The following is an 8080-nucleotide window of genomic DNA, read 5'->3' as shown; positions in this document are numbered from 1 at the left end:
ACTATTGATACAGTACAAGTTGAAACATTTTTGTTTTTTGCAAAATTGCCTTAAGATCTAATCTTCTCCTAGATTGATTCCAAAGCAATCGTCTTCATTTTGATTGTAATCGCTTGATGATTCTTCTGAGGGAGTAGGATCATCTTTGTGTTTTTTATCTTCATCAATCATCTCCATGATTTGTTGAAGGTGTCTTGCTAAGGTTTCTTTTGATTGGGCCCCTGCAAGGGCTGCTGCAATTTGGGCTTTCTGGTTGAGGAATACTGATTCTTCATGGTCGAATGGTTTGGTGAACTTGGGATGCTCTTTGAACCAATTTCGAACTTTTTCTGGATGAGCCATGGTGGCATCAAACTGAGACCGCCATTTTACAAAGGCATTCCTTTGAAGCATAGGTGGTGCTTTTGGATGTTCTTGTTTGCCGTACCTGTACTGCCATGAGAATACCCACGCCAGGGAGAAAACAGAGAAAAATTGAAGATCTGCAGGAATGCTTGTTTCCTGTTGGTCAAATTTTTTGGTGAAAATTTTGAACCCCTCGTCGGCAGGTGGGGGCAAGATTTCTGGTAGAGGACCAAAGTAATCCCACCATTGGGAGAACCAATTTGGGAACTGGTAATTGGTATTTTTCTTGAAATAGATAAGCCAAGAATGTCTATTCTGATTATTTTGTAACCAAAATACTCTTGTCCAGGCATCCACATAATCCCAATAAGAATATCCTATCGGATCATAAGGATTAGAGAATTTTTTTGTATTGTTTGGGTTTTTACCAAATTGATTAGGGGTGAGTACTTTTAGAATTTGAATGGTTGAATGAGTTATGTTGGAGGCATCTTTAGGATCTTTGTAATGTTTTATTGAGACTGAATCTGAATCTACTAATATGAATTCATAAAACTGTCTGGTTTTGTTTAAGGCTGTTGGTTTAAAATGGAATCCTGGTGGAAAGACTTTAGGGATAACTTTAAAAGGTGATTTTTCCCAAAACTCAGGTTCCATAAGAAGGACAGATGAGAACTTGTTTTTTGAAATGTATGTGGTTGGTTGTTTTGATTGAGTCTTGACATGCTGGGTTTGGTTTGGTTGAGGTGGCATGGTTTGGGCAATTGTTTTTCCTTTTGGATCATTGCAAATGGTTTTTTGAGTTGCCATTTGTGAGATAAGTTTGGTAAGGTCAATTTCATCTTCATCTGAGCTGTCACATATGTCAGCCCAGGATTTTTTATGAAGTTTTGTAAGGCCTGCATCTTGTAAGGCCAACAAGGTTTGGATTGGGAAGGCATAATCTGCCTTTGTTTGTTTGGCTGTTTGGCTACTTGGGGGTTGAGTAGATGACTCAACTACATTTTTTGTTAAAACTTTTATGTACATCATCCAAAAAAATGGACTTGCTGTTTCTAAACCAAAAATTGTTCTTTTCCAAACAAAAATCCGATTTCTTGGTCACCTAATTTTCCAAGGAACAATAACCCCTATTGAAAGATCAATTTTGTTTGCGGAAAAATTTCCAGATTATATCCTCGATAAACCTCAGCTCCAGAGGTTCCTAGGGTGTCTCAATTATGTTTCAGATTTCATCCCGAATCTGAACAATCTCCTTAAGCCCCTCCATGATAGGCTTAGGAAAAATCCCCCACCTTGGACAGACAAACATTCGGATATTATCCGATTTCTTAAAACCAAAGTCCGCAATCTTCCATGTCTTTACCTACCCATTCCTCATGCATTCAAAATAGTAGAAACTGATGCATCAGATTTAGGATACGGTGGTATTTTAAAACAAAAACTGCATGATAAAGAATGTATCATTGCATTTACATCCAAACACTGGAATTCTACTCAACAAAAATATTCCACAATCAAAAAAGAAATTTTAGCCATTGTTTTATGCATTACAAAATTTCAATCCGACTTACTCAATCAAAAATTTTTAGTCCGTGTTGATTGCAAATCAGCCAAAGATGTTTTACAAAATGATGTAAAAAATCTTGCATCAAAACAAATTTTTGCCAGATGGCAAGCAATTTTAAGTGTCTTTGATTTTGACATTGAGCATATCAAGGGTAACTCACACTCTCTCCCTGACTTTCTCACACGTGAATATTTGCAGGGAGATAATCAAGGAAACGATGCCTAAAAAGGCAACATTAGCCTCGGTAAGAGGCAGAGGTATTCGCCTAGCCCTTCCTGGGCCAACCAAGAGATCTTTAATTTCTTGTTGACAATGCTGCAAAAGCTGCTCATTCATTTGAATGGGACGGGCTTTTGTAGGGATTTTCGATTCTTTGAAATCCTTTTCATATGGAAGATCAACTATGTGTTGTTTCCTATCCCAGAAGGCATGAGGCAAATCAGAACAAATAGATGTTTCAATTTGGTTTAAAAGATTTTTTATTTTTTCTTGAACTTTTGGTTGCGCAAGCTGCGATTCAAGAGTTTTGAAAGAGATTTCTTGTTTTAGAAAACAAATCTGTTTGGTTTTGGATTCGATTAGGTTTAGAGATCTTTGTTTAGGTGAGTCTAGGAACTCAAAGAATGTTATTTGTCCTCCTACAAAAGAGGTAAGTCCAGGCCAATCTGCCAGATAAGGAAACAAAAGATTTATAAAAGGTGTCCCCAAAACTACATCATTTTTTATCTCTTTTGAGATGATGAAATCGGTGGGAATACTGATATTTCCCTTTTCAATAAAAACATTGGTTATTTTAAAATTGATACTTAGCCTTTCACCCGTTATTGAGCTAAGGCGTTCAGTAGTTTTTTCAAAATATTTTGTGGGGACCAGACCTTCCATAATACAGTTTGAATCTGCACCTGAATCAAAGAGTGCAATGGTGTCAAAAACAAAATCTTTAACGACAATTCTGACATTAACACGATGCTTCATGAAGGAGAATACATTTATTATTCTCAAAATTTGTTTTACCTCATTGTCGTTAGAAATTTTGTTTTCTTGTTCCTTAGAGGACTCAGTTTGGTTTAAAAGAGAACCAAGATCCTCATCACCAGATTCTTCTTCTTGTACTAATTGTGAGAGAATAAGATGATGATCGTTTTGGTTTCTTTTGATTTCCTGGATTTCTCTCTTAAGGTTGTTAACCTCACTTTGGAGGTCCTGAATGGTTACGGGACGAATAACTTGTTTTTCTAATTTTTTGAAAATAGGTTTGACGTCATATTTGTTATTAAGGACCAAACTTTTGGGTTTTTTCTCCTTTTGCAAAGATCTTTTTAGTTTTAAAAGAAAATCTTTCTTTTGTTCTGGATTGTCAATAGCCTCGATTGCATCAAATAAGAGATCTTGATCTTTGGATAAAACATTAATTTGCTTGATATCTGAATCTGAGGATGACTCAACATCATCAACTTGGATGTTGTTGATATTATTATCAGAAGATTCTGGTCCAGAGTTATCATCTGAACTTTCAATCATAAGATTATTAATCTGGTCCTCAATCTGAGGATCAAGGTTCAGATTATTAATCTTTCCTTTTAACCGACAATATTTGCTAACATGTCCAGGTTTTTTACATGTGTAACAAATAATGGGGTTTTTCTGGGGATACTTTTGGAAATTCTTTTGGAAACCTGTTTCATTTTTAGGTTTTTGAAAATCCCTTTTGAAACGTCTGAAATTCTTTTCAGGGTTAGGTTTAAAAACTTTTCGTTTGGAAGGTCTTTTAGATTTCCTTGGATGACAAGCAGGAAGACCAAATTGTTCACAGAAAGTTTCCAAATCAATACTATTTTGAGTTTTCTCACGAGCAAGTTGCCTTTGGATTTTATCATCTTGACAAATCTTTAGGGCAACCTTTTGGATAAAAGAAATGAGTTGGCCATAACTTAACTCATCATAGGGTATTATCCCGTTTGGAGTTAGGCTACGAATTTTGTCCCTTACAATATCTCCAAGTGATTTGGGGAGTCCAGCAAGAAATTTTTCTTTCCAGAAAGGTTGCTGACTGTCTTCCCTGGTATAAACCCTAGTAAGAAAGGTATCTTTATACCATCGAAAGTCAGACAAAGTTTTGCATCTAAGATTGGAAAGCAGTTCCGCAGAACGATCTTTCCAAAGAGATGGATCACCAATGAAGTGGCTTGCTATGGTAAAAATTAAGGTATTGACAGCATCGGGGATAGGTTCTCCGTCGTCACCAATGATGGGTTCGTTCTGGTCGTTGACTTTTATCGCAGAAAAGATTGAGTGTTTTTGGTTATCGGAAAGGTAGTTATCCCACCATCCCTTCAGCTGGCCACTAAATCCAGAAACAATAACATTGGCTATAGCTTCTTCAGAGGTGTCATGGGCTGCTTGATAGGCTGTGCCTACCATTGTCATGTGTTGGAGCATACTCATGATATTATATTCCGTTTTGCCATCTATATTCCATTCATAGACATTATTGGCATTGAACCGACTGGGTCATCTACCCAACAACCTTCCCCTATAACCCAAGAACCGACTGGGTCATCTACTCAGATCACAAAAAATGTAGTTGAGTCATCTACTCAACCCCCAAGTAGCCAAACAGCCAAACAAACAAAGGCAGATTATGCCTTCCCAATCCAAACCTTGTTGGCCTTACAAGATGCAGGCCTTACAAAACTTCATAAAAAATCCTGGGCTGACATATGTGACAGCTCAGATGAAGATGAAATTGACCTTACCAAACTTATCTCACAAATGGCAACTCAAAAAACCATTTGCAATGATCCAAAAGGAAAAATAATTGCCCAAACCATGCCACCTCAACCAAACCAAACCCAGCATGTCAAGACTCAATCAAAACAACCAACCACATACATTTCAAAAAACAAGTTCTCATCTGTCCTTCTTATGGAACCTGAGTTTTGAGAAAAATCACCTTTTAAAGTTATCCCTAAAGTCTTTCCACCAGGATTCCATTTTAAACCAACAGCCTTAAACAAAACCAGACAGTTTTATGAATTCATATTAGTGGATTCAGATTCAGTCTCAATAAAACATTACAAAGATCCTAAAGATGCCTCCAACATAACTCATTCAACCATTCAAATTCTAAAAGTACTCACCCCTAATCAATTTGGTAAAAACCCAAACAATACAAAAACATTCTCTAATCCTTATGATCCGATAGGATATTCTTATTGGGATTATGTGGATGCCTGGACAAGAGTATTTTGGTTACAAAATAATCAGAATAGACATTCTTGGCTTATCTATTTCAAGAAAAATACCAATTACCAGTTCCCAAATTGGTTCTCCCAATGGTGGGATTACTTTGGTCCTCTACCAGAAATCTTGCCCCCACCTGCCGACGAGGGGTTCAAAATTTTCACCAAAAAATTTGACCAACAGGAAACAAGCATTCCTGCAGATCTTCAATTTTTCTCTGTTTTCTCCCTGGCGTGGGTATTCTCATGGCAGTACAGGTACGGCAAACAAGAACATCCAAAAGCACCACCTATGCTTCAAAGGAATGCCTTTATAAAATGGTGGTCTCAGTTTGATGCCACCATGGCTCATCCAGAAAAAGTTCGAAATTGGTTCAAAGAGCACCCCAAGTTCACCAAACCATTCGACCATGAAGAATCAGTATTCCTCAACCAGAAAGCCCAAATTGCAGCAGCCCTTGCAGGGGCCCAATCAAAAGAAACCTTAGCAAGACACCTTCAACAAATCATGGAGATGATTGATGAAGATAAAAAACACAAAGATGATCCTACTCCCTCAGAAGAATCATCAAGCGATTACAATCAAAATGAAGACGATTGCTTTGGAATCAATCTAGGAGAAGATTAGATCTTAAGGCAATTTTGCAAAAAACAAAAATGTTTCAACTTGTACTGTATCAATAGTACCGGTCAACATAACCGACACTGTAGAAATAGTATTTTTCTCAACTATAAAAGGAGGCCAAGCTTTCATTGTAAGGCATCCTTTTCATTCTACAAAAATATAGAGAGAAGTTAGTGAGAGATGCTCTGAGAGTTCCCTTTGTAAGCTCTCCAACTCTTCTTCCCTCTTCTCCTTTTTCAATACATTCAATAAAAATCTTTTATTCAGTTCTTCATTTTAAGTGTTTCCATATTTAGATTTCTGCAATTGCATATGTGTGCGGACTACCGCCACATCTAACTACATAGCTAACCTGCATATGCGTGCGGACTACCGCCGCATCTAACTTCATATTTACTTCCTTGCTTTTGCATACATCCATCTGCATTCATACTGACGCTTACCTCCTTCTTCCCCTTTCCCTCCTAGATCCACTTCGGGCCATCTGGTATCAGAGCCTGATGGGGAAGTAGGAATATACATATTATCATTAAACTCTCTCTGAAATTCATGGATCTGGGATTTTACTGTTCATGTTCTTATTTACTGTTGTTCATATTCTTAGTTACTGTTCATTTTGTACATAAGAAACAATACTTTAAATCTGGAAGTACAGGCCGTTTAACCTTATCACTCAAAGGGGCTGTAGCAGTAAGTCCCTGGATTTAGGGCAGTAAGGCTAACTTGATGATGTCCCCAACAGTGATAATGGTCCAAACATAAGAACTCCTGGTGGCTATAGATTTAAAGGATTAAAAAAAAAGAGTTAAAAACCCAGATTCAAAAGTTTGAGTGATAGTTTAGTGATAATATATATGTTCTCTCTGAACCAAAGGAGGGCCATGATATCAGATTTTATGTAATCATGTCTAAACTCTTTCGCTCTCTCTCTAGGCGACTTTCCTTTTCTTCACCATCCTCTTCTTCTTCCTCTCCGATCCATTCCTCTTCCAATCCTCTCACTGAGAAAGTTACTCACCCTGAGGAACTTTCCCCCAAACACAATATCTTTGAAGAAGAAGTTTGCTTCGAAGATATCAATCAAGCCATTGACAATTGGGAAATACCCAAAATCCCACAAGATGAGTTATATGTTCCTGATGATAACAAGAGAAAATCTGATTATATCATCAAAACCGCTGAAAACAATATTCCTCTAGGACCCGATTCCGGTGAGGAATTCCATCTTCTGACTAAACAATCAGTTAGAGAACATGCCCGCCACTACAGATATCTCACATAGGGTGTGTCCAAGTTGCAGTCAAACCACTCATTCGAGAAGGTTTGAATGCCTCTATCCTCATGTGTCTTAGAGACATTAGACACAATGACTTCCAAGACTCCTTAATTGGAACAGTTGAAACAAGTCTTGGACATGGTCCAGTTTACTTCAACTGTTTCCCAAATAAGACAGTCAGTCTGTTAGATCTTAACATTCTTGACTCCCTCTTCCTAAACATTCGAATTCATGGTCTTAACATGAAAGAAGGTTCCATTCCAGCCGCTTTAATCTATAGAATTCAATACAAGGTCATGAACACTTGTAACTCTAGAGTCCTTCTTAAGTCACAAGATCGTGAAACCACTTTGTTTGTCACAGACATGACAAAAGCCAACGTCATGATCCCAAGGCTCATAAGATGGGATGAAATTGACCTCCCGCAATCATGGTCTATTGACCGAGCCATTCCAACGCAACCTAGACAAGCACCTCTTCTAAGAGAAGTAAAACAAGTTGAATCAGGGAAAGTAGAGATTTTCTTTGATAGACGAAACTCTTTTTCTTCTAGATCTGAAGCAGGAACATCAAATGATTTTGCTTCAGCAAGAAGATCTTTTTCAGTAACTTCCCAATCTCAGTTTTCAAAAATGTCGAGACCTGCCAATTCTGAAATACATATTTCCGGATTACAAAACAATTTAAGCATCTCTCAAGGAGTTTACCAAGAAGATGATGGTGATGTAGAATTTGAAGTTGAATCTTCTATTCCATCCCATCAATCTCCAACATATTCTTCTTTGAATGGTAAATGAATAATACGGAATTTATTATAAACAGAGAAGCCTTACTTAAAAACCTTAACTCTAAAGAGTATGATCTCCAAAGAGAATGGTATTTAAGTAATTATACAGCTTCTCAAATCTCATCATTCAAAGAAAAATATTACAAATTTTTAAATGATATTAGATTGCATATTCCTTTTTCTGAATGGTTTCATGCTTATTCCATAAAAAACAATATTGAGTATCCTTTTAAAA

This window comes from Arachis hypogaea, chromosome 5 (genome assembly GCF_003086295.3).
Source record: "Arachis hypogaea cultivar Tifrunner chromosome 5, arahy.Tifrunner.gnm2.J5K5, whole genome shotgun sequence".
Classification (NCBI taxonomy): Eukaryota; Viridiplantae; Streptophyta; class Magnoliopsida; order Fabales; family Fabaceae; genus Arachis; species Arachis hypogaea.
Note: the sequence above shows the minus strand (reverse complement) of the source record.